The following is a 27075-nucleotide window of genomic DNA, read 5'->3' as shown; positions in this document are numbered from 1 at the left end:
ATTTTGAGAAAATGGGAAAAGGATGTGGTGAAAATGTTCACTGAAATTTCTAATTTTTCAAGATGATCTGAACATCCATAAACAACTGCATATATGCTGTACTCTTTCTCCTCTGTCTGTTTTTAGATTGTGAGCTCCAATGGCAGGAATCAGGCATTCTTTTCTGGTTTGGAAAGTGTATAGCACATTGAACAATACCAGAAATAAATAGCAAATAATTAAACACCTGTAATTTAGAGCAGTTTCTAAACCAGTGGTTCAAAACCATAGATATCTTTTATATGCTAGCTAGGTTTTGATGATTAAACTGTTTTTATTTCAATGGCATTTGAAATTGCAATGCATATAATGGATGACTATCTGCTGGGAATTGCCTTTATTCTCTTAACCAATCCACATAATTTCAAGAAATAATTAAAGACTGATCTTACAGTGGTGCAAGATTCTATGGCTATGTTTCATACTACAAACCTTTTTCTCCCCCATCGTTTCACAAACTCCCAGGTTAATCAAAAATCCATTCTCAGTAAAGAAACTTCTGACTGTCAGATACTGGAACTGGATGACAGGGAATGGATCTCTTGATAATTGCCTTGTTCTGTTCATTCCCTTTGAAGCATCAAACATCGGCCACTGCTGGAAGAGAGGATACTGGGCTAAAGGACCATTGGTCTGACACAACATGGCCACTTTCATGTTCTTAACTTCAGCCTCATTTGGAGGCTGCAAGACAGTTTACTCTAAAAATCAGTGTTACACTGAAATCAGTCTGATAACTCTAGACTCACTCTACATAGAGAAAATAATATGCTGTGTCAAATTTGCTCAATATCAGAAAACACTTCACCATCCCTCATTTAGAAAGGACAGATTGGTGCAACAGGACTGTTATCCAGCAATCAGAAGTGAAAAGACTGATTAGTACCATCGGCTATCGCTCGATACTAGGATGATGTCTGCTGAGGGAAAAGTCACTGATGAGACTTAAGATGGCTGAGGAATCCAATTTGTGCTTTACAGATTTTTCAATATATGTGACCAGTGGTTGCTTGAAGAAAGCACAACTGCTGGTCAGGATGCTGTACACTTTCCTTCCTCCTCTGCTGTTTCTCAGCCCCTTGAGCAAGGCGATTCTCTTCAGAACAGGCAGAGGTTTGATGTACGATGTGACACCATTGCAGTCTATTGCCAGCCAGCTTTTCCCAATTTGTGGGGTCAATGCCTCCCTTCTTATGATGTACTTTCACAGTGTCCTTGTAGTATTTCCTTTGTCCCCTGCGGGTCCTCTTACCATGACGAAGTTGAGAAAAGAGGACTTGCTTCAGATGTATCAGCCATCCGCAAACTATGACCAGCCCAGCAAAGTTGATGTTTCATAATCTTTGTCTCAAAGTCAACACTGGTGATATTAGCTGCAGAGAGAACAAAGGCATTGGTGCTACAATCTTCCCACCTGATATGGTGATTCTTCTTAAGGCAGTGTTCTTGGTACCATTCCAGACAAATAAGATGGCTTTGATATGTCACCCATAAAGAAGAGTGAGGATGACTACTGCATTGTAGACCAGGATCTTAAGTTTCCATCTGCAGATCTCTGTCAATAAAGACACGATGGAGTAACTTTCCGAAGGATGTGCTGGCACAATGGATCCTATGTTTGACCTCCAAATCAAGGTTGGCTGCCTGGGCTACCAAGGTAAGTGAAATGCGTTTTCCTGTCAAGTTTCATGAGGTTGCTGCCTGCGCACTGGCTCCCCCCATATTAAAAGATTTCACGAATAGGCCTCTGCCAAGGGTTTTAACACCTCCTACTAACAAAGTCCGGCAGTGATGGATAAGTGGTGGTGGGAACAGGAGCAGTGATCTCTGGGAGACCTTAGTCACAAATCTGCATGCAGGTGGCAGGCATGGGTTGGTCATCTTACGCTTAGACTTGTGAGACAAGCGCAATTCGGCATCTGCAGCCATGACTCAGCAATCTTTTTCAGGATCCCCGCTGGTCACCCTGAAAGGGGGAGAGACTAGAAAAAGTGCCCTAGACATATGCTGTCTCAAAACCCCCTGGCTGGATGGCTGTGTCCAGTGGGATCATTCTACCTACTGTCAGAACATACAAAGCAAAGTAATGAAGTTTGCCACTTGGAATGTTTGCACTCTCATGGATTCCCCAAACAGTGACTGTCCTGAAAGAAGAACTGCCATAATAGCTAGAAAACTTGCAAGATATGACATTAATATTGCTGCCCTAACTGAGACTCATCAGGCAGATGAAGGCCAATAGAAAGAAGATGGCGGTGGCTATACCTTCTTTTGAAAAGGAAAGCCATCTAAAGAGAGGCATATTCATGGGGTTGGTTTTGCCATTAACAAGAGGATTGCTACCCATCTTTTAGAACTCCCTATGGGTATTAACAAACGTTTCACAACTTTGCGTCTTAAGCTGAGTAACAACCAGTATGCTAGACTCATCAATGCGTATGCTCCCACACTTGATGATGACGAAGACAAGGAGAAGTTCTGCTGTGCTCTTGATGCAGTTCTCACTGCCACAGCCAAAGAAGACAAGCTTATACTCATGGGTGACTTCAATGCAAGAGTTAGGTGCCATCTCAAATTCTGGAGAGGCGCCATTGGGAAAGAAGGCGTGGGGAAAATTAACTAACAGTATTCTTCTCCTCAGTAAATGTATGGAGCATGATTTGCTTACCACAAATACTATCTGACTAGTACACTGAAGAGTCAGAAGCAGTCAACCATTTCGTAAGAAACATATTTTCTTTGTGAATTAATGTTCTGAGCAGAATATTTTTTCTGTGTATTGACTTTTCTAAAAAATGTTCTAAAATTCATATGTAGTCTGAAAAGTGATTATAAAAATTATGTATTTATGATTATGTATTTATTTTCTCGTGATGGCATTTGGATAAAATTTGCTCAATATAAATAAAAAAACTTCTAACTGCCAGTGCTGTAAATTCAGCCGAAGATCAATCAAGTTATATTCTTTCTGCTTCTTATAAACACTGACAATAAAGCTTGATGTTACACAAGGCATGTTAGAATCCAGATCACACTTCCATCTACCACAGTTGCACTGGTTCTGCAGTAAAAACTTACTAATGTCCATTAAACCAGTGGATATGATATGGATATAATGGTGCAAAAATGCTTTAAAAATGGTACCATTTTTACAAAGTTACTTTTCCAAACATAACTCCATTTACTGAGTTGTAATAAAAATCTGCTGGATCTCTAAAAAGACTCTGAGGGGGACACTACAACACACAAACTGCTTTTATACTGAATGCTTCATGCACTGTATTCCAGGGCACTTTACAATCCATTAAAAAAAATCCATCCTTGGGTAACACATTGAGCCTTTTTAAGATTTGCTACCCACCCCCCAATATTCATTTCTATTCACCTACCATCATTTTTCAGAAAGAGAAACTCTCACTATACCATCAATAGTGAATACTTTCAACTACCAGCTTACCTACTAATGATCAGCTTTTTGCATATAGCTCCTATTCAAAGAAAGAGTCAGGACTGGAAGAGATGAATGATAATAATCCTTAATAATTCATTAGCTTCATTAGTCTTATCCCAAAAGATAAGCAATTAAAAATTCCATGTCTACTCAGATTCTCAAGTTACAGCATTTTAGAGGCCACCAGGATTTCTCAGGCAACAGGAATTCAAAGACAAGAATATTTCAAATACATGATATTCAATATTCGCAGAAGATTTAATTACAAACATGTTTTCAAAAATAATTATAAGAATTACTGCCACAAAGACTCCCTGGAATGATGAAAATCAAAATTAGGGCTTGAAAATCATTTGAAGTCGCATACTCCAACACTTTTTATATAATTTATTTTAGTTTGGTATCCATAGGTCCACTCTGTATATGCACAGAATTAAGATTTTATATATAAAATGTTTATTGTAAAAGAGTACAATAATGCAAAAAATAACTAGGAGCAGGAGACAGAAGAAAATAGCATTTGGACTGGTATATAGCCTAAGAACATGACAGGAAGTCAGGACCATCTGATTTCTAAACTCTGCTCCAAGAATGACCCTCCCCAAAAATCTGTGATCTTGAATAACTCACAAACACTCTTTGTATGGCTTCCCCATCTGTAAATACCAGATAATACTCACTTCACAGGGGTAATGAAGGGTTTGTTTAGTAAAGTTTTTCAAACATGAAAAGTGCTACATACAATTGTTAGGTATTGTTGTTATATAATTTCCCAAGAATCTAAAATTGTGAAGGATTGCGTCAAAATATAAATAAAATTGCGTCAAATAAAAGTTGAATCCAAATTGTGTCAAAATATAAACAAAATGTTCTGGTAGAGTAATCCACGAGTTGGTCTCTCTACTAACAGGCACATAAACGACTGCTCTAGAAACTGCCTCTTACTCTGCACAGAGGACAGCCAAGTCATTAGGACTGTGTAATATGCATTACTAGAGAAATGAGACCTTGTCTGCATAGGAAAATGTTCCAGCTATATAGGTCTGGTTATAAGAACATAAGAACAGCCATACTGAGTCAGACCAATGGTCCATCTAGCCTAGTAGCCTGTCTTCTGACAGTGGCCAATGCCAGATACTTCAGAAGGAATGAACTGAATAGGTAATCATCAAATTATCCATCCCGTCACCCATTCCCAGCTTCTGGCAAACAGCAATCCCTGACTATCCTGGTTAACAGCCATTGATGGAGCTTGTGACCCATCCGTGCTTAGGGGAGCCTACCTGAAAATGGCAAGGTCAGGGCAGGCTGCAAGAGGAGAGCAGATTCTCCCAAACTGGTGGCTACCACTGCAGTTAGATTCACCAACCAGTCAAAAACAGTGCTTCTGATCCCCCACACTGGTTCTCAAGAAGATAAAAACAAGAAGTTACACAGCCCCCTTTATTGCATTTCAGTCTCTGGTCCCCAATTAGCACTAGGTCCAATAAAGAGATAAGTTATTAACTCTATTCCCTTTACCAAAAATGTTCTCCTGATCCCCAAAAGATCAGCCACATTACTAGGCACATATAAGTTTGGATCTTACTCAAAATATCATGCTGCCAGCCAATCCTTTAGTATCTAAAGCAGCAGTTCCCAAACTGTGGGTCATGACCCTAAATGACCTCACTTCATCAGCAGATGGGGTCATGGCAATCCTGAGTGTGCAGAGGACGCCATTTTACAAAATGGTCTTCTCCACACAGTGTGAATGCACATGCACCATATGCATGGTCATGCAGGTCATATCGCATGGTGGATGCTATTTTGCTCTACAAAATGGCGTCCCTCATGCAACATGACCTCACATGTACTGTATGTGTGTGAGATTATGCAGACCAGATGACGCCATTTTGTAAAGCAAAATGGCATCCTCCTTGCGGCATGACCTTGCACATACAGGGCGTGTGAGGTCACACTGTAGGGAGGACATCACTTTTAAACTGCAACTTCCATCCTGTCTAGGGTAGCGGGAAACAACACCTCTGAAAATGGGGTCATGAAGGGAAAATGTTTAGGAACTGCTGAACTAAAGCTAAAGATTTATTATAAAAGAAACAAACAAAATGAGAGCTGCTAAATGATCAAAGCAATCAGATACATACAAATGACTTCAAAGTCCATATATATATATCAGATTCTTACCAGTATTGTGGAGTTTGCAGGCTTGTACAGTTCCTCTGGTGTACATGCAGAACCTGGATGGGTCTCAGTCCTTTGTTTCACAGCTTCAATTTTAGATGAGTTGATCCAGAGGTAGGAAACAGGAATGAAGACAAGATGGAGATGAAGAAGCTGCATTTTATCGTTTCTGCCATGTGGCTTGTTTCAAACAAAAATTCACAGCACATGGGCAGGGAAAGGTACTCGCAGTCCCCCTGACCACAGCTGTATCCCTACATGTCCCGATGACTCAGGTGCCATCCTGGCTTCTCTTCCTGGGCTCATTGTAAAGGTAATGGCCCTCAACAAGTCATCAATGCTGACACTAATCTGCCTGGGCAGATTAACCCAGCAGCACAGCACAAGTATTTGTATACTGCTATATATCACACGTATCCATTATTTACAGTCCAAAGATGATACATACATATAAACATTATAACACTTAGCAAATTATAACCTTTCCAATGGTACATGACATGGCATATCTCGTATGCATTATTGTAATTTTGCAATATTTATATCAATATTATAATAAATGGTCATCCCTAATCCAGACAGCATCATAGACCTATCCTCCATTAATTTATCTAGATCTTTTTTAAACCCCGTTATAGTTTTGGCCTTGACAACATCCTCTGGCAAGGAGTTCCACAGTTTGACTGTGCGTTGTGTGAAGAATACTTCCTTTTGTTTGTTTTAAACCTGCTACCTATTAATTTCATTTGGTATTAGTTTATACAGGTATTACTGCCTGTGCAGATGCTCTTATTCTGGCATAACATAGCATCTTTTTAGTTACGTTATAATCCTTCTCAAGTGACAAACTAACCTGAAAAAAGCTACTCTTATACCAGAATAAAAGTGTCCATATGGGGGTGGAGAATGGGGAGAGTGTTATACCTGTATCTGTTTAAATTCAGGCCTTAGGTGATACCAAAAAACTTTCTCAAGTACAGAAAGGTGTTTCTTTTGTCTAAGTATGTAGAACAATACCAGAATTTGAAAAATTCCCTGACACGTATTAGTCTGAGGACTAAATTTCATTTTCTCTCTCACCCACCAAATTCAAATTCTCAAATACGTACGCTCCTGCATTTAAAAAAAACAAGCAGACTAAACTGTTTAACTATACTACAATTAATACAATACACAACAGACTTTCTATAGAAGGAAAAACCAAATGTTTAAAAATGAAAAAGTTACTCATAAAACGAAAAGTTATTGTTCTTCCTGTATTTGTATTACACTTTTGTTTCCCCTTAACGGCTTAGCCCATTCTTTTCTATTATAGATAATATTGTATCTTTTCTTCCATTTGGAGCATAGATTCACTCTTTTCTTTCTTTCTTCTCCACCCCTTTATATCCTTTCCCTTTTCCCCCCCTCTACATTGTCTCTGCTCTCTACATTCTCCTATAGTTTCCATCTCCCCCTTTCCCATTCCTCCCCAAAGAGCTTTGTTCCTGTACTCAAAATTTTTTGTACTCACCTTCTTCCTTACTCTCACCCATCTACATGTGCCCACTCCCACAAAGGGCTCAAGATGTAACTTGAGTGCTGCCTGTAACTTGAGTCCTGTCCATACACAAAAAACCCTTCACTCAAGTGTGGAGAAGCTTTTAACTCAAGTTGGCTGGCTCAGTGGGGGTATAGGCTACAGCTAGAGTTAGGACAATTCACCAGCTGCTAACACTATCACTCTGTGCAGTGTTACTTTACAGTGTCACAATTCTCACTTGAGCTAGGATAACTTGAGAGGAGTTAACAGTGAACCCATAGCCATACACACAGACGATCCCACCAACCCACTGTACCTGTACCTAACTCATGAAACCACTTTTCCACAGGCATTCTTTCACCCATGTACCTACACATGTACTATGACATATGCAGCCATCCACTCACAGCCTCATTTCTGACTCCCTCCCTCTAAGGCCCTGTCTACACTAAAAAGATAAGTTGACATGTGTTAGATTGACTTACAGTCACCTCATTAACTACTGCAACAGCTGATGTACGCCTTGGGTCGGTGGTGTGTATCCTCACCAGGAGCTCTTCCACCAACCAAAGAGGGGCAGCATGGGGAACTGAAAGCCTGGTCTCTCAGCTCCACTGAGAGCTCCCTGCCGTAGCCCGGCTACACCAGACTCTCAGCAGACTGCACCAAACCCCAGTTCCCTGCCAGGAGCTAGGGGAAGCCAACTGGGGCTTCTCACCCCTCTGCCTGCTAGGAGCAGAGTCCAGCTGCCCAGTGCTTCTCGCTCTGCTCCCAGGAGGGAGCAGGGTCCAACTGCTCAGCTCTCCAGGGGAGCAGAGGGCAGCTGGGCTCTAGTCACCCGGCTTTCTTGTCAATTGACAAGAATGACAGCCAACACCCGATGTAAGGCATGCAGTGTCTATACTGCAGTGTCTATACTGACACTGTGTCGCCCTAACTACACCAACATAAGCCCTACACCTCTCGTTGAGATGGTTTTATAATGTCGGCATAGCAGAAAAGTTATATCAATGGGAGGAGCACTTCAGTGTGTGCACCTCCACTGTTTTGTTGACAAAAGTCAGCTTTTGTCAACAAAACTCTAATGTAGAAGCAGCAACGAGGTTCATATACTCCTCTTTCCTTTCCTGCTGTGAAAGCTGTAGTAGTGCTGGGCCACTCAGCTCCCATTCTGCTTTCTCTTCCATTTTGGGAACACAGTAGCAACACTTTGAGATGCTCTAGTGTTCCCCCACTTCTTTCTCTGTGAGTAGCAGCAACCCTCTATTCCTATTTCTGCTGCCTTCCTGGCTCCATTAAATCCAACTGTATGCTCCAAATTCTTATTTACCATGAGAGATCAGCCAAGTGAGTTTTTCAGGCCCTGAATATAAATCACTTGCACCTAGAATGACTAGATAGCAAGTATGAAAAATCAGGACACGGGGTGGGGGTTATAGGTGTCTATATAAGAAAAATCCCCTAATATCAGGACATCTGGTCACCCTAATTGCACCCACATATTTGTATTAGCTTATTGTCTCTATCTGCAAAACCAGCCAGAGAATCTTTTCAAGTTCCACTCACCCCAACAGTTAGTTTACAGTCTTGCACAAAACACTGTGTAAAACTGATTGGTTTAAAAACCAATGGTTTGTTGTATTGCCATCAGGAACAAGGCATAATAAAATACCAGTCTAGCTTAGACCACTCTAGATTATTAACATATTTCTGAGACCCACAATTTCTCTTATTTTCACCATGAACAAGAAGTAATGCAATATCAATTTTTTAGTTTCAAAACACAATCCCCTATAGGAAGCAGCTTGATGTGCAGGTGGTACAAAAAGCCTGTTGACAAATTAGCTCACATTGTAGGCAGTTGATCAAAAAACTACACATTCCTTTATGTTATTAAAAAACTTCTAAAATGAAGTATTTTAAGGAAAGAACATGTACTTCTATCACTACACTAGCTCTTGCCCTACACAACATTTACCACTAGCATATGATACAAAATAGAATATTCAACTGACTGGACCAGTCAGTCACATTTTGAGAGGCAAGTGGAAGGTGGGCAGGGTCAAACATAACATATTTATGCAAATATATGAAATAATGAAAACCACTATGAAATCAATATACTTGAAAACAAAGCAATAATTATAATTCCTTTGAAGAACTCAAAATTTTCTATACTTGAATCGGAACACCCAAGAGTTATAGATTAAAAGGTTTCTCCAAAATGATCTGCTTTGTCTACTCTACTGTGGAAGTTGCTGCATGCAGCAGAATAAACAAGGTCCACACTTTCTTTGCAAGCAAAAGGATAAGTCAAGCCTAACTTTAAATAGCACTAGTGTTATTAACTTCTCTAAACCCCAGAACATCACAATACTTATATAAATGCCTATATATCTTTCTCCTTTCCTCTTAAAGAAAACACAGGAACCAAACAGGAAGATCACTGAGACATGCAGTTGTGAAGGTGTAACTCAAACATGAGGAATGGTAAAATAATTTAATCATTTAAGTTTTCTTTTGATCTCCATTAACAATGTAGCTGACAGACACCATACAAACGATCAGATATCACTTGTGCATTCTAATGAGTACACTAAAAAGGAATGCCGGAAGCCAAATATACCCGCCTTTTGAATGAGCTATATACGTTTCTGCACAAAATCTCTCTTACAAAGTTTAAAGTTTGCCACTTTATATGCAGAATCCATCAATATTATTTGCAGAGCTACTGAATTCATGTTATGCTCAGAACTAAAAGATTTGATTCCAGATGGCTGGGACACAGATTTTTGTATTTAACTAAAAAACCCAACAAACCCAACCCACCCCCGATCTCCCCAAACTTTGAGCATATTAATTCCTTTTCCTTTTGGTTGCTCCAATTCTTATGTAACAGTGTCATTTCCTGAACTCCAATGTCCAAAAATAAGCCCTTACAGCTGAACTTACATACTAAGCTTTTCGGATCCCGCATTATTCAATGACTTTAACAGAGTTTTCCATTTATAAACAGGTTTTGGTAAAATGTATCAGATTAAGTATAATTTTATGAGTATTAGTGAAAGAATCAAAAGCAGGATTGTAGCGAGGGTTCTGGTTCCATGGAAGTGTGATGATGATGAATGCCTCAAAAGGATAGTCAGCAAAATATTAATCATGGTATAGAGCAGTAATTTTACCTAGTTATGTGTGTATTTGGGAAGACGAGGGGTGATGGGAACTTTGTACAGAGCATTTGAAAAAAGAAGTAGATATTATTTAGGAAGTATCTTTCTTCTTTCTGTGCAGCACTTACATCTTGTTCCAAGCGCCCAGAACACAGACTTATTCAGCCATGTTACCTGTGGTTAAATAATTGCTCCTACCAAGTACTGGAATAAAATGATGGTACTCCATTAATCAGAGGTTTTCTATATTTCTATTGATGGCAGGTAACCCTTTTTGACTGGAGTTCCTGTTTAGAAGCAACCAGACTAGATGCTCAGTGCAACTGTTTGATTACTGTCTGTGCTCAGGCCCAGGCACCTTCCTAGCATTTTGCCAGCTCACAAATTCATTTTCTATGTATTGTAAATAATCTAAACTGTGCAGGGCATTTGTGAAAAGTAAAAACAGAGGAGATTGACTGATTGTCAGCAACAGCTAATCTGTGAACACAAATCTGGCAATCAGTCAGTTTTGAAATGACCAAGAGGACCATGAAATATGCATCTTTTCTTTTAAGTGCAACTGCTACATAGTATTCTATATTTTATTTTATTTATAGGCATTTTATGACAACACCTCCATAGTATTTGGAAGCTCTAAAACCAGATAGTCAGAGAAGCATGAACAGTTACTCCTCTAACAAGGGTGCTGCAAAAATATGGAGATTTTGCATCACAAGCATTGCTGCTCTGCAGCAGCTGACTTGCTTAACTGCAAAAAAGGCTTTTGCAGCGAAACAAACGAAGCCTGATTTTTGGTGAAAACCTCAAGAGGTTAATTTAGAGAGAGGAAAGCACCTTTTCAAAACAAACCTTTAAGCAAAATGTGGAAATGGTTTGGCTTGATTATATCTGATAAACAAAATTTGTACAAAGAATGTGGAAAAGAAATCCCAGACGCTCATAAAATAGGACTAGAAAGAATATCTTACTGATTTTATCAGAGGGAAGTTGACATTTTAAACAAACCACTCAGTGTTTCTGATATTCCAACCCAGGACTTTACAAATGATTTTAAAGAATATTTGAAATATTAGGAATTACCAGATCATGAACAAAAACCAATGACAAGCAATGTGAGTGTTCTGCTAACATTTATTATGCTTTTTTTTTTTTTTTTTTAATTGTCACAGTGGCTTTTTAATATTTAATATTACCTGTTCCTTGTTAAGTGTATTATATTTTAATTGATTATGCAGTATCCTGAAGACATTTAAGGGCACTTTGTAAATAAAATGGTATATGAAGAAAATGACTGTGGCATGGAGATTAATGTATTCTATACAAATCCAACACTAGTCTTTTTAAACTGATAACTGAATCTTCAGTTCATATCATCTTGTTTAGCAAAATAACATTACTTCCTTTTAGTCTAACATCAAAATCTTCAATTATGACAATTGGAATCATACTGACTATACAGCCAAAAATTTAAAAAATGATTGACTATCATCTTCTAATAATGTTAAACCACCAGCTAGTTAGAAATAAAACTTACTCCTAAAAATATAGCATTCTTTAATAGTATTTATCCATAAGTTGGTCTCCCTTTAACCGAAGGCAATAACTGGTATCTTTTCAAAGTCAGAGTGCATAAAGTTAATAATTGTACAGTCTACAACCATCACTTTCCTACAGCAATGGAAGTTATTTGTTTAATCTACCATTTGGTATAGAAAATATAAATTCATTACAATGGAATATTGTCAGGCTCAATGTCTCCTTTCAGCTTTGCTTTGGCGTTTAAACAGCAGCAAGAAACCATTATTCTGTGACAATGGTCTATTCTAGTGGCATAACTTAATTAACATTTTCTTAGCCTACAGTCTGTTTCGGTTGTTATCCCAGAAAAAATACTCAGATGGGAACATTTCATCCCTGCAGAGCTGACACTGACAGTCTCGTAGGAAGGAGGCCAATTCATGCAGAATTGAGGAAGCTGTAAAGAACTAATTGGTTCTTGCAATGTGAGAGCTTGGTGTCAACAAGGAATCCTAAGCTGTAGACTGAATTGACCAGATGTGGGTGTGTCCCTTCAACCAAAGGAGACTGCATGGTGGATGCAAATTCTGCAAAATGCTCTCTTTCCTCTGCCCATTAGCATCATCTTTGTCTTGCTTAGGTTCAGCTTCAGCCTGCAGTTCTACAATCATGAGCTGATCTCGTCCAAGTAATGGACCAACCTGGTGAAGGAAGATAGGTAGAACTGTGTCTCATCTGCATATTGTTAGCATTTAAGTCCATATCTCATCAGTTCACTTAGTGGTTGCATATAAATGCTGAAAAGAACTGGAGAGAAAATTGATTCTAGTAGGCCTCCATAAGTGAATGGAGCAAGCACAGTTTCCTATCACTATAATTGGGTGTGTCCATCCAGGAAGGACTCAAACCATTTTAGCACATTACCCTGAACCCCTGCCATTTCTCTCAGGTAAGACAGCACTATCTCATGCTCAACAGCATTAAATGCTACAGAAATGTCCAGAAGAACAAGAACAGACGTCTGCGCTCTATCCATTGAAGGAGATGATCCATCAGTGCAACTAAAGCAGTTTCAATTCAGTGTCCTGAACTGAATCCATATTGTGCTGGGCCTAGACCATTGTTTTCAATTGGATGAGCTTGTAGTTATAGTATCTGTCCCTCTTCATCCTACACAGGATGTGATAAAACCAAGGACATCTGAGTGGGCAATGGGAAGGAAGAAACTATTTGGAGACCAGTGTGTCAATGGATTAAGCTAATAAACGATGATAATGATTTAACAGGTCCTCAACTCCTCATTCTGTGGGACGGAATGCTGTTGTTCTTTATCAGGCTTTGGAATTTGTTGGAGTCTGAGTCTTCAAGGTCGAATGAGAATCATTGGTCTTTCTGGTTCACGGGGAGCTGGGAAGTTTTCCAACACAGCAATGTAAAGTACTACAACCCTTCTGAACCATGAAAACCACAAATAACCAGCCGTGAAAAGTGGATGGCAAAAACCACGGAGTAAATTGCTGGTACCATGCTGCCTCAGTCTTATAGAAGTGCTGCCTAGGAATCCTTGAAGGAAACTAATGGGAAGTTTTAGATTAGCGAGCAAAATTGTCCCAAAATGTACCAGACCAGTTTCACTCGACTAGTTCTTATCAATCATGGTAGCACAGCCTTGGCCCATCTGCACAGTCCAATATATATATATATGAGAGAGAGAGAGAGAGAGAGAGAGAGAGAGAGAGAGAGAAATATTTTCTAATCAAGTTCTTGTACTGCACCCCCCCGTGGTATCTCAGCACTTCCATGGTACCCAGGCTGGGATGGAGTGCCTGCTACTTAGGGGAGACAGTGAAAAAGGAAGGGAAAGTGTTGCAGCAGGAACTGCTGTGCTAGCTTCTCCTGGCCTGCTGTATCTCCTCCCTTTTCTCTCATCTTCTGCTCCCTTCCCTCATGGACATTACTGAAGGAGAGTTACGCACAGGGCTTTAGCAGGGACCCATAAATACAGAAGGTAAATAGAGAAGAATGAACTCTGATTGCTAGGGAGGCAGTTGTTGCAGTTTGATAGTTCTAGTACCACCACCAAAGACCTCAGTTACTATTTACCTGCATCAAGTCAGCAGAAATTTGAATTACAATGCTTCAAGCAACTACTGCTCTTACCTTACAGTCCTTTCATTGCCACAACTGAGCATGTACACTAGATGTTCAGGTCAACTTGCACAACCGAAGCAAAATTTAAAGCTTGGGGGAAACAAATAAAGCTACAATAAATGGAACTGTAGAATACAAACATACACATGGACTTCATTTATAAACAAGTGGATATTTTCACACACATTTTCATCTGTGACTGACCGTCACTTTTCAGATCACCTTCAAGATGAATATTTCAGTTTCAAGGCAACCACTAAAACTGTTAAAAGCATTTTCTGGGTTTAACAGTTTGCCTGGAATCACAAAAATAAAATAAAATAAAAATAACCTCTAGGAAAACTCTACAAATCTCCAAATTCTGTAATCAGTATTTTGTAAGACAACACATGTTCAGTTTAAACATTAGCTTTAATTCTAGTATCCAATGCCAAATATCTAGGCCTGAATAACAATGTATGCATGCCCCTCACTCCCTTGTGTATATGCACAGGGGGAAGCCATTATATGGATCCTTGTACTAGTACCATGTCCTGACTTAACACTTATAGAATGAAAGAAAAGATTCCCATTGACCATCATGGCACTGAATCTGGCCCCCAGGGCATAAGGACCAGTAGTATCTACCTCTGACAGCAGCATTAGAGAAGCCAAAAGCAACATAACATCACACCCCTTCCATGCCAGTAAGAAGGAATGACATAAGCAAGGTGAGATGCCACATTTCATGCTTTGACATGCGCTTCCCCAAGAACTCAGGAAATATTGTGGTTGAGTCATCCAGAATGCCGAGGACTGTCCTCAGGATGAAGCTCCTCTCCAACACCATCCTCTTAAAATACACACACACAGGCTTCAGCTGTAAAGCAAAAAATTTAGCACTAACAGGCAAATATGTTCTTTTTTAAATATACATGTGCAAGTTAGCTGACACTGTCTCTTCAAGGACAGAAGAAGATTATTTTCTTCTATGTTTAAAGATGTATAAAACACTAAATATTGCACCTTTTACTAATGATGCTTTACTGGTGAGGAATTTCCGCATATTGTACTAGAGAAACATAGTATGTACAATATTTAAGGCAACATGACCTTTTAGCATTTTATGTCCCTTTTCTTCTATGATATGAAGAGCTTCTTTCATTTATCATACCAATGGTAAATTCTGAAAACGAGAAAGAAAATCGAGAAGTTGTGTTCCATTCTACGTATAAATTTGAGTTTTGATAGTTCCATCTAACTCACTTTGAAGAGCAGATGTAGACAAAAACAACATACGTTGATCACAACTGTACAGGTAAGACATTTAATGGGAAACTATGTTCTGCAGGATCTCACAAAACCTTTTTAATCCTCTAGTGGATGACTGATCATATATTTGCCTCTTTCCTTATACCCATTATATCAGTTAGGAGAATAAGTCCGTTGACAGTGCTCTCAATTAGAGAATGTGATCTTAAAGTCTTCCTTGAATAAATGATACTTGGTCCAGGTCATGAGTTTGTAGACCCAAAAACAAACAAACGACACCAACTTAAAGAAATTTCACCTAAATAAGGGAGATAAATAGATTGGTTTATCATTAGATGGGCTTTAAAGTCTATCTACACTGGATGAACAATGGAGGATTCAGATGCTGTATTTTTCCTAAATGAGGACCTCAAAAACTGCTTGACAGTCCACAGTACACAATTTTTCAATGGATCAAGTTAAACATATATAAGTATGCAAAGCATCCAATAAGATACTCCTGAGGTCATCAAACCACATTCTGCAAGCAGCTCTTCAAAATTTTGAGATGAATAAACAGAGAATTCTGCACAATCTGCAATGAAAGAAGCTGAGATTTAGAATTTCTTCATCAAAGACTGGCATTCTCTGTTCAGTTGACACAACCACTGAGGTCCTCCAGCTTCCCTCAAGCTGAACTAAACAAATAAAATTAAAGGAATAATTTTTTTTTAAATGTTGTTAAAATGTTGTTTCTCCTAGAGGAATTTGATGACTATTTTGCCATCTAGTCAGTCAGTCAAAAGGTCAGGAAAAGTCGGAATGTAGACTTATGATGCAGTTCATGATACAGGCTCCATAATAGTTTCACCCTGATAATGTATAAGCACTGCCTCTGTAGTAGTAATTGGCTTTAAAACAGTCTTCTAGTCCTAAACACCGGTAATGTATCCTGAAAATTGGCCTTAATTCCTTTTTTCTTGGTAAATGTAGAATCTAGCATCTCATAACAGTTTCTGCAGATTGGCACAGCAGTCTAACAAGGGGCAAGATCATATCCTCCACATTTCCTAGGCCTAGCTTACCATATCAGGGTTCTATGTTTTCTTTTCTGAGACAGAAAATTAATAAGGGAAAAGGAAGTGCAACAGAAGAAAAGATGGTGCCGAAAACTCATACCGCCCAATATTTCAAGTGGCTAAAGTGGGATGCAGAGTCACCAACTAAAAGCAGAGCAGTTCTTGAACCTGGCGGCCACTGCTGAACCAAGCACAGGGGGAGTTGGGAAGATCCCAGGCATCACCAACAATCCCTGTAGAGCCACCCCAGCTGCAGCCGCTGGCCCCAATGTCTCTCCTGCACCATGCTCAGCCCCCACCTGTCCAGGTGCAGTATCCCTGAGTTCCCCTGCAGCCGCTGAGCGTGCCCAGAAGTAGATGCAACTGCTGTCCTCTCTAGATCTGTCCCTGGCAATAGTATGCACTATGTGTAATGTGAGTACGATCGTGGATGCCACTGAATGCAAGAAATGTTCTATTTCAACCAGGATGGGGGAATTTTGGAGTCAAAGCGGGACAATCCCATGAAACCCAGGACTGTTTGGAAGTCTGAAAACCTGTGCCACAATTGGCTCTGTTGCACACCAGTTCTTAAAGGAAGAGCAAAATGTCTGTTCTGATATGATGCACTTGGAGTGCAGAACAATGTTTGAAGAAAACAAGTAAAATTTTACAAAATGGTATGGGTAACATGTAAGGCAGTCATTTGGTTGTATTTGAGAAATTCTTGCAGGTAGACAGAGAAACACTTTTAAATCAAATGAAAATGCCATTTCTAAAAGCACCCATGCTCACTGCAAGTTATAAATCACCTTCAACATATGAGCAACAGAGATCTTTAACCCAAGTTTTATGATAACTCTCTACTTAAATGAAGTGAAAACCTGGAGATCAAGAATGACACATTTATAGCAGATAATATATTTCTGTCATCTGTAAGTTTAGCATACTCTCTTTAGTTTATGACAGTGGTCCCCAAATTTTTCCTCTCACGCCCCTCCTTGCCAGTAATAGAATGTGTCCACGCCACGCTGGACCAGGAGTGGAGTAACAGCGGGGGCTGAGCTGTAGCCAGGTGCGGGGTGGCACCCCATCCTCACCCACTTGTGGGGGCTGGCGGAGACCCTGCCATGCCCCCCAGATGTTCGTCTGAGCCCTCTAGGGGGCATGCCCCACAGTTTGGGGATCACTGATTTATGAGATTTTTGCAGTTCTGCACTTTGGAGTCAAACTTTTAATCTACTAGTGTTTTTAGAAGAGGGTGAAAATACATATAATACAAACAGATTGTAGTGAACAGGATGTTATGCACAGTCTGTCTTGCAATTTGCAAGAACATGAAACACCTGTTGAACTTTCTGCCTCAAAACATACAAACGGTTTCAGTAACAATGTAAATTTGTTTTCAAATTACATTTGTCTGCACTATGTTGTGTACAGAGAAGCTACCTCTTTTATGGACCTGTTTGCTGGCTTGACTATAAAACAGTTTTTGGAAGAAAGAGTCCATCGAAATCTTAACACAATACTTTGGACATTAACTCTTGAATTAAATTAACAGCTTCTTCCTAATTACTTCAAAAACAGATTAACAACTGTGCTTGCACAAGCTTCCTATAAACTTTGTTTTCATAAAATATGTCACGACTGCAGTCGCTCAAAAAATGGAATTCTAGTCCTACAGAAAATTCCAAGATTGCAAAATTTCATTTAGTCCTGAATCAGGACAAAAAGAAATCTCAAAATGTTTTGCAAAATAAAATATTCCAAAATGGTTTGTTTCAACTATTATATAATTAACATAACTGTAAAATCATTTAATAATATAGTACAATATATTGTTAATATTTTATTATATATTCAGAACAATAAAGTTAAAATGAAATATTTTGACCCAGATGAAATGATACATTTTGATAATTTCCAGGAATAATTTTTTTTTAAACAAAGTAGGTAAGTTCCCACAAAGTATTTTAATTATGTCAAATCAGCATTTTCTGACAGAAAAAAGTAATTTGGTAGGCAGTTCAGTCCCTTCAAGTGATATTCCTAAAAGGAGAGACACCCAACTATGCACATACAGTTGGGAAATATTTCAAATCTGCTTAGTGCATTTTACATACCCTGAAAACTACAGAAGGCTAATTTCATCTAATTTATAAGTCACATACTCAACAAAATTCTCACAGAATAATTTTATACTTCACACACATTCTCACGACGCAATAAAAACAACGAGAGTCCTGTAGCACTTTAAAGACTAACAAATTTAATTTCTGCAGCATAAGCTTTCACGGGCTGTAACCCACTTGGTCAGATGTCTGATGTCCTCTGACGAAGTGGGTTATAGCCCACGAAAGCTTATGCCTGCAGAAATTAAATTTGTTGGTCTTTAAAGTGCTACAGGACTCTTGTTGTTTTTGCTGTATACAGACTAACACGGCTATCCCTCTGGAACAATTCGCCACCCAATGAAAGTCAAAGATAAATATTGGTATTGTTTGAAGCAGTCACTTCTTCTTTTCCTGCATTACTTCATCTTGAATAGGGCAATGAAAGAACTTACCTTGGCAATAGCTTGTTTCGGGAATCCACAGTAACAAGTAGGCTCTCACTTTTCAAAATCAGATTGAGTTCCCTAAACAAAATGCAAAAATCAAACTGTTAATATTTCAAGGATAGTGTCATTTAGGAAAACCGGAAACAGGGTTGAGCGTTTTCATTCTTCAAACTATCAAGGAAGGTGAAGGATGCAAGTAAATTAGGGAAGTGACAATCTTGAGCAGGTCATTCTTCACATAATCCTTTCACTGCTAGTACTAAATTATTCCACTGGAATCAACAAAAAGACAGAATTACTCAGCTTTATATGTCTGAAAACTGTCAAGAGGTTAATGGTAAACCCATATTGTTTTTCTTCCATATCAGGTATCAAGGGTCCATAACAGATGTTAATAACCAAGAAGTTGCATAGACTATAAGATAAAGTGGGTATGAGGAGGATAGGAGAGAAAACGCTTCCAGTTGCCAGGCCCCCTATCCTGTCGTATATGGCTTGTCCATCTCCAGAGCTCCCCAATAATCTCGGTTACAGCAGAACTTAATAGTGCATATCTCATGTGCATACTGCTGCCTGTGTGGTGCAATCAGAACAGTGAAGAGGTGTTATTTTTTTTAAACAGCAACACAGATAGAAAGTAGCTACAGAAATCTTGGAATGTTTCAGAGATTTGTATTTGTGCAGGGAGATTAGGGTTTTGTGGACTAGCTTCTTTTGGGCAGAGGAAGGCCGCTAATGTTTTTGTTGGATTATATTTTCAAATATTTTCAATTATTTGCCAAGATTGTCTACATCCCAGGACAGATATTCTATTGTTTATATATTGAATTCAAAATAAATAAGTAAATGAATAGTAAAGTTCTGGAATTCATATTGCGTGGATCAGATTTTAATGTAGCAACTCAACAGTGAAAACCATTAAATGAGAAGAAATGCTACACTGTTTGGGAAAAACAAGGCATGAATACCACTGACATTAACTAGTTGGACATCCATTACTATAGATCTCTGACACACTTCTAACAAATATAAGTACCCAATCTTAAGTGAGCTGATGACAAACCAGAGAATACTAATGTCAAAATACATTATTTCACTAGGTCTTAGCAAATCTTGAAATGAATTTAATTTTGGTGGTGTCTCAGATTTCATTGTATGTTATAATCTGTTATTTGGAGTGTACTATAATAATGTGAGCAGCTTTCTTTTTTTTTTTTTTTTTTTTTATATTTTCTCTATTTGCAAAAAATAAGTTGTTTTTTTAAAAAGCACAACTGTACCTAGACACTCTACTACAAAGTTCAGTGGATGCTCACAATCTGAATAAATCCCTGAATAATTAAACTACAAAATTCCTCTTAAATGAAGTCTTGGTTTATCCACAATTTAATCCTGACTTGTTTTTCTACATCTTTGCTGTGTAATCCAATATGAAAGCACCAGAAGCATTGTTTATGGGGAAGAAAGGAGAGAAGAGGAGGAGGAAAGAGACAAGTGTTGTCGGGGGATAATTAGGTTGAATGGTAACATGACAAATAGCGTTCGCCATATCACAATAAATAAATATGAACCAGCAATTGAGATGAAGTAATGTTTTCTCAACTACCCAGGAAAGACTTCCATTGTTTGGACAAGGTGTGAGTCATTAAATGTGGCATGTACCAGTTGGACTTCCAATAACTATAAATATTTGACATACCTTCAAGGGTTCTCTGGAATGGAAGAATGGAAGTTTATAGGTACTTTCTCAAAATTACAGATGCACGAAGCCATGCATCGTTTCACAGATTTTGATTTGTTGTATTTAGGCACTTATGAATTGCATTACTCAAGCATAAACAGTTATAAGTTTGAAAAGGTCCACTTTACTTGATTCTGACAGTCTGAAAAGCAAAAGAGCTATTTGGGATATAGAATGATAAATGCAGAGGACTTGATGGCACAATAATTTAATACAACATTCTCTTATATCTGAATTTGTTACTTATCATAGCCATTGAGAGAAATTAGTTTTGTGATGTCAGCCAAGATACTCCTAAGCAACAGTTATATGTCATAAAAACACACACCATTCTCAATCTGTTTGATTTTGTTTGCTTGTTAGAGCCCTGCACTGAAACAGTACAGTGTTTTACTGTCATCTTGCCCTATTGGTTTTTATTGTAATCATAAGATTCTCCAGACTATGACACATGCAAATTCCCCTTAAATTGTTAATATGCCTAATATAATTTATGGATCCAAGAAATAGGATGAAATCCTGGTCCCACTGAAGTCAATGGTAAAAATCTCAAAGAATTCAATGGGACAAGAATTTCACCCAAGGTACCAAAACAATGTACGGCAGCCATCCTAATCTATTTAGCAAATTATAAAAGGTGTAGCAAGTTAACTAGATGACCTTAAAATAATCCCTTGGATAGTTAGCTATTAGCACTTCTTTTATAACCAAATGTCATTACATTCACCAAAATAAACATCTTTCTCCACAGAAGTGGAGCTTTAAGGTAAAGTACATGTAAAATACCTCCAAGAAACAGATCAAGCTGAAAAAGCTTGTAACTTCTACATAATGCATATCAAATAGTGTTTCTAGAGAAAGTACGCTTATTCTACATAGTGTGCTCTCAAAATAATCTTGTAACAGTCTCTTTAGATAAAGGGAGTTCAGGGGAATCACAGATGACCACACAATGGCTAGGATGTGAAAGTTTCTCACAGGACAACAAATACGATGACCTAACTTCCTTAACTATCCAGGTGCAAAGGCAGAATATTGTCACATAACCCAACCAGTTCACTCTTTAAGGAAACAGACTGTGGTGCAGAGATCAGCAAGAATAGTTAATATATTCAGTCTTAAGGATAGGAATTTAAAAGAATTTCACATTCAGTGGAAGCAGAAAATCCTCAATATTTTTAATTGGGGGCAACATGTCCCCACACAACAGATAATTCACAAAAAGCATCTTCACACCAATACACACAATATTTACCAGCAACATTAAAAAAAAACTTGTTAAAACTCCATGTAACTAATTTTACAAAATCAGGTGGAAGGATGCCTCCTTGCAACTGAAAGTTGCCGCATATACAGTCTAAAATTACAGTTTATGTTTTCCAGCAACTACCACTATCCAACTAAGGAATCAAACATTGACGAAAATGTCACATTATCCTAAGCCTGCAGGGTCAGAGCTATTTGGATTTGTTTAACCATGTAATAAAAAATTTGTCCAGTGTGCGCACAACACAAGAAGTTGGTATTTTCAGTAATATGACATTGCCATTGCCTCTTTTTTAAACTCTCTCATTAACAATATTTTAACTTACACTTCCTCACAATGCAAACTCTGAAAAACAAAGAAAATAAAACAGTCACAACCTAACAAGCCAATTTCTAAGCAAAGGCCCATTATCATGACACTCCTCATAGCAATACAAAATACCCTCTTCAAATGTTTACAATAAAACTAATTATTAATCCTAAAATTTGCAATAGTTTTATTCATGTTTTCTACTACTTTATGTAGTTTCAGCTTTGGAAGTCATCTTCTGGATTCAGAGGATGTTGCAATAGAAGTCTGAAGGTAAGTTGGCACGGTGAGGAGGAAAAGCTAAGCATTTGTGGTGAAATGAGCAGCTCTAATCCACGACCATAAGTAATGTCCAGACCAGATGCTCCATTATGAGAAATAAAAGTTCCAGATAAAAGCTTTTGGGGAATTATTTTTTTGTACCATATGTTTAAGCATATTAGCAGCAAAGCCTTCATCACATTAGCACTTACATTCCTGCTAATGCTGCTGAAGCTGGGAAGGAACCAAAAGTAAACAACACAGACTGTTACAGATTGGCTTGAATCTGATTTTACACCAATGTGTTACAGATGTTTAATGAAATTACTTCAGATTAACGTTGAAGTGACAGCAGAACAGGCACTACATGTACAAGTCGGATGCTTGCTGGAAGTTTCAGCAGTCTCATTTAAAAAAAAAAAAAAAGTGCAAATGAGTTTAAACACAAAGCTTTTAGAAAGGCTCCACAGATAAGACTCCTTAAAATTTTCAACAATATAATATGCCCTTCCTCCAGTTCCCCATGTGTGACGTCAGTAAATTCATATATGTATAGGGAACACTAGTAAGAGCAGGACCACGTCAAAATTGAATACACTTGAAGCAACACTACTGCTATAGTGATAAGAGAGCCCAGTGAAGTTTCCCTACTGACATTTATGTACCTGTCACATGCAGATGGGAAGAAAGAAGGTACTATTTAATAATAAGAATTTGACAAATCTGAATTTTAATTTTGCAGTGTACCTTTAACTGTGAACAGAGTCCCCATCTCCATCTAGAAAACCTACTTTTCAACTCAGGCTTCAAGAAAGGATACTGAGGGCTTAGGAATTGACAATTTGCCAGGGTATGATAGAACATATGCTTTGAAAGAGTGTCGCAGCATGACCCTTCATATAAAGGGGGGAATACCTATATTAACCAATTTAAAGGTCTGTGTATTGTATCCTTTCCCAGATGAGCTTGCAGTGAAGGCATCTGGGATAAAAAAAATTAATGTCAACGTATTGTTTTTACTGTTATTTTTGTGCTTTTTTTGTATTTCAAAAAACAACAAAACATTTTTGTTTACTGTGAAAGTACATGGTAATTTTCTACAAAAAAACAATCAAAACTGCCATCAGCAGCATAATCACTTTCACTAAGATGAGCAGACAAAAGGGAGAGAAACAAAGTGAAAGCAAGACTATTTAGTATTTTAGATTTCTTCAAAATATGCTTTTATTGCATTAAGTAATTTCCTTTCATTTTTAAAACTCTCTTTTCAAGACATCAGAATTTTTCATAAAGCCCTGGACTATTTTAAGAACTGTTTATAGTTATATAATTCCTATTACCTGATGTTTTTTAATTAAGAGATTTATCCAAGAAATAGTTTTATGAAGAAACTTAAACTTCCCTTGCAAAAATTAAATTAGATATTTTGCTTTATCTAGTAAGGGTAAATGAAATGATCCATAGAACTCTTGCTTCTTTGATTAGGAGACCCTGGAATGCCAGAGCCTGACAGCCAGGAATATTACTAAACATTACAATCTGCATTTAATTAGGGCTATAGCACCTAGAGCTTAATTGTAGTTTGTTACAATGGAAAGCTACTAGAAAGTAATGTAAAATCCTTTCCCTTGCTGAAAAGTCTAATTCATTTAGTTTATTTAGTTCCATTATTCACTGTAGGCTTGTACCAGTATCATGTCTTATATCACAGTATTTTCAGAAAGCCAGTACCTCCCCATACGTGTTTGTTACAAAAACAAAACCTTTAAAAAAAAAAACCTAGAAGATTGAAATAAAAAAACTTTCAACCTCACAGTGCAAATAAATAAAAAAAACCCACAAGAATGTTATCACCAAATGTTCTTGCAAATGGGGTATCTGGACTGCAGTGTGAGAACACTGCAAACTTTGCAACTACAATACGATTATCTTGTTGATATGCTAGCATGCACTCTCCAGACCAGAGGTAAGAAGCCTGTTGTTCAGACAGTTGAGAAATAACATTTACCAAAATGGATGTTGGAGATTTCCCCATCCCCTCCGAAAAACAGAAACTTGATGGCTGAGACATAACTGTGGCTCTGCTGAGACCCTATATAGTTTGTCTGCTTTTGGAATGCTGCTCAAACAACTGAGCAACCCAGGCAGCTATTGATTAAATCAAAAACTAAATTTCCAATAGATTTCATATAGTGGTGCCTTCCATATGGCAACAGTATAAAAGAATATGTCTACACTCAGGACTAGTCTACACTTAAAACAGAATAGCTATGCTGCTGTAAGAGCGCTTGTGTAGCTGCGTTATGTCTACGGGACAGAGCTCTCCCACCAACATAATAAAACCTCCTAAATGAGCGGTGGTAGCTATGTCAGCGGGAGAGCATCTCCCACCAATATAACAGTGTCCACACTAACGCTTATGCTGGCAAAACTTTGTCACTCAGAGGGGTGTTTTTTTCATACCCCCGAGTGACAAAACTTTTGCTAGCATAAGTGTAGACAAGGCCTCAAAGCACTACAGCAGCAGTGCTGCAACTGTACCGCTATAGCACTTAAATTTAGACACTCACTACAGCGACAGCATGGGTTCTCCTATTGCTGTAGATAATCCCTAAGGGGCAGTAGCTAGGTCGATGAAAGAAACAGTCCATCAATCTAGCATTGTCTACATCAGGGGTTAAGTCAGCATAGCTACATGTCGCAGGAATGTGTATTTTTCACACCATTCAGAGATGAAGCTATGCCTATGTAAGTTTTCAGTGCAGACCAGCTCAGGTAATCTCTCTCACCTCTGGAATCACAAGTAATGGCACCACTTTTCACACTGGAAGCACAATTCATCTAGCACTGTGCAATTTGAAAAGAATTTGGAAGATGTTGGTTTTCCACAGCAGGACCTCCTTTCAGACGGTAGAGTTAGATAACAGTCCTATAATCTCCTTGACTGTACATTCTTGGATTGAAGATCATGCATTACAAAGCGGGAGTCTCATCAAAAAAGGCAACTGATAAAACAAAATCAGGAATGAAAAATACATAAGCTATAAACTCATGTAAACGAATAATGCAGAAAGAACTCCCTATATAACATATTCAAAACCACATTAAAAATCATTGTTTTATTCAGCTTTATTGTTAGTAAACATTTTAGAAACCCAATACAGATATCCATTTTTTATTCAGGAGTTATTTCTCCAGGTTTGCAATTTTTTTTTTCTGCTAATTTTTTTTAAACACACATCTTGGTACATGAATTTCATGCGCATGAGTTAAAATGGATCAACTTAAAATGACTACTAATTTGGGTGAACACTACAAACTGGCTTGTGTTCACTAGGATTTTACCTTGAGTCAGCTCACTGTAGTAAACAGCACTTTTTCCTAGTGAAGACAAGGCCTTGTTCACTTTAGCATCACCCACCCCAAATATATTCCCAATAGAAAATCCTACTCTTCCTCCCCTCCAAAGTGTCACTTAATCAATGGTCATTTATATCAGAGTCACAGGAAGAATGAATATCAGACTACCCCATTCCATAAACAGAGGAATCCATATCTCACAGATTTGTTTGCCCATTCACTTTATGAGGGATTGGGGTAGGGAGATGAGTGTGAATCTGTCTCTATGGAGAAGGGGCAGTCAGACTTTGGAGTCTCAACCCATCCATTCTTTCACAGAGAAAAAATTACAATCAGCAGCCAAGGAAGAATAAAAACACACCAAAATATGAAGGCTCATCAAAATAAGGAAGGGAAACTTAACGGGCAAAATTCTTCGAAAATTATTAATTTGAAGACAGAACTGGCAATCTCTCTTTAAACCCCACATGGACCACCCAGGAAAACCAAATGAACTCAACTTCAAAAGTGGTTTTTTGCTCATAACTAAGCTACACAAGCAAACAAAGCTGCTTTCAGAAAGTTATTGTCCAGTACATCTCATGACTCTACTCTTAAGTATAACTATTGAATGAACATCGATAGTCTATATATATTCACACACACACACACACACACACACACACACGTTTACTTAATCATGTCGCACTGCCATCCATCCATCCATCCAGTTCTGACATGTTAAGATACAAATCCTAACTCCTACCACTTCAGTAGCATAACATTTCCAAGAGGGAGACACTAGCCCCATTGCCAAATGCAAATTGCTCTCTATATGAGCATCTGGGATGTTGCCAGGATGAAAGAGTACAGCAGATGTACTGAACTATGTTTGGAAAGGATTTCATACCATTATCCTGTAACATACTAAAAATATCAAATCACTATTAGAGATGAAATTATTTCACAAGGCTTTAACAGTCTTACACGTTCAATTTATTTCACAAATTTTATATTTACACTATTCATTCAGCTTGTAGGTGTGTGCACTTTATGAAGGCAATCTTTCCCATAGGTAGCTGCATTATAAACAGGGCCCACATATATTCTGGAATTTCAGAACTGTTCCCCCCATGCCAATTAACTGTGCTCTCAAATATATGCTCTCTATTAAAACAAACATGTTTCTAGCACTTAGGATTGCAAATAAATTTAAATAAAAGTAACCAATGTTGTGTTGTCTGCAGACAGACAACAATAGCTTTGGGGGAG

The 27075-nt window shown here is 38.1% G+C and overlaps 1 protein-coding gene across 3 annotated transcripts in view; it reads right to left on the bottom strand.

Moving 5' to 3' along the window:
• PEAK1 (pseudopodium enriched atypical kinase 1) overlaps positions 1–27075 on the bottom strand; it is a 196908-nt gene that overhangs the window by 150213 nt on the left and 19620 nt on the right. For 2 of the 3 annotated variants that reach the window (XM_067534698.1, XM_067534700.1), the window contains exon 2: positions 18893–18964. The gene's annotated coding sequence lies outside the window, so the exon portion shown is untranslated. Of the gene's footprint in view, positions 1–18892; positions 18965–25253; positions 25485–27075 lie in introns of those variants that run through there. The other variant, XM_067534699.1, reaches the window with a different exon arrangement.

The sequence above is a fragment of the Emydura macquarii genome, unplaced genomic scaffold (assembly GCF_026122565.2).
Source record: "Emydura macquarii macquarii isolate MOO-44397 ecotype Brisbane River unplaced genomic scaffold, CSIRO-AGI_Emac_v2 contig_3451, whole genome shotgun sequence".
In the NCBI taxonomy this organism is placed as follows: Eukaryota; Metazoa; Chordata; order Testudines; family Chelidae; genus Emydura; species Emydura macquarii.
Note: the sequence above shows the minus strand (reverse complement) of the source record. Positions and strands in the feature narration are given on the sequence as shown.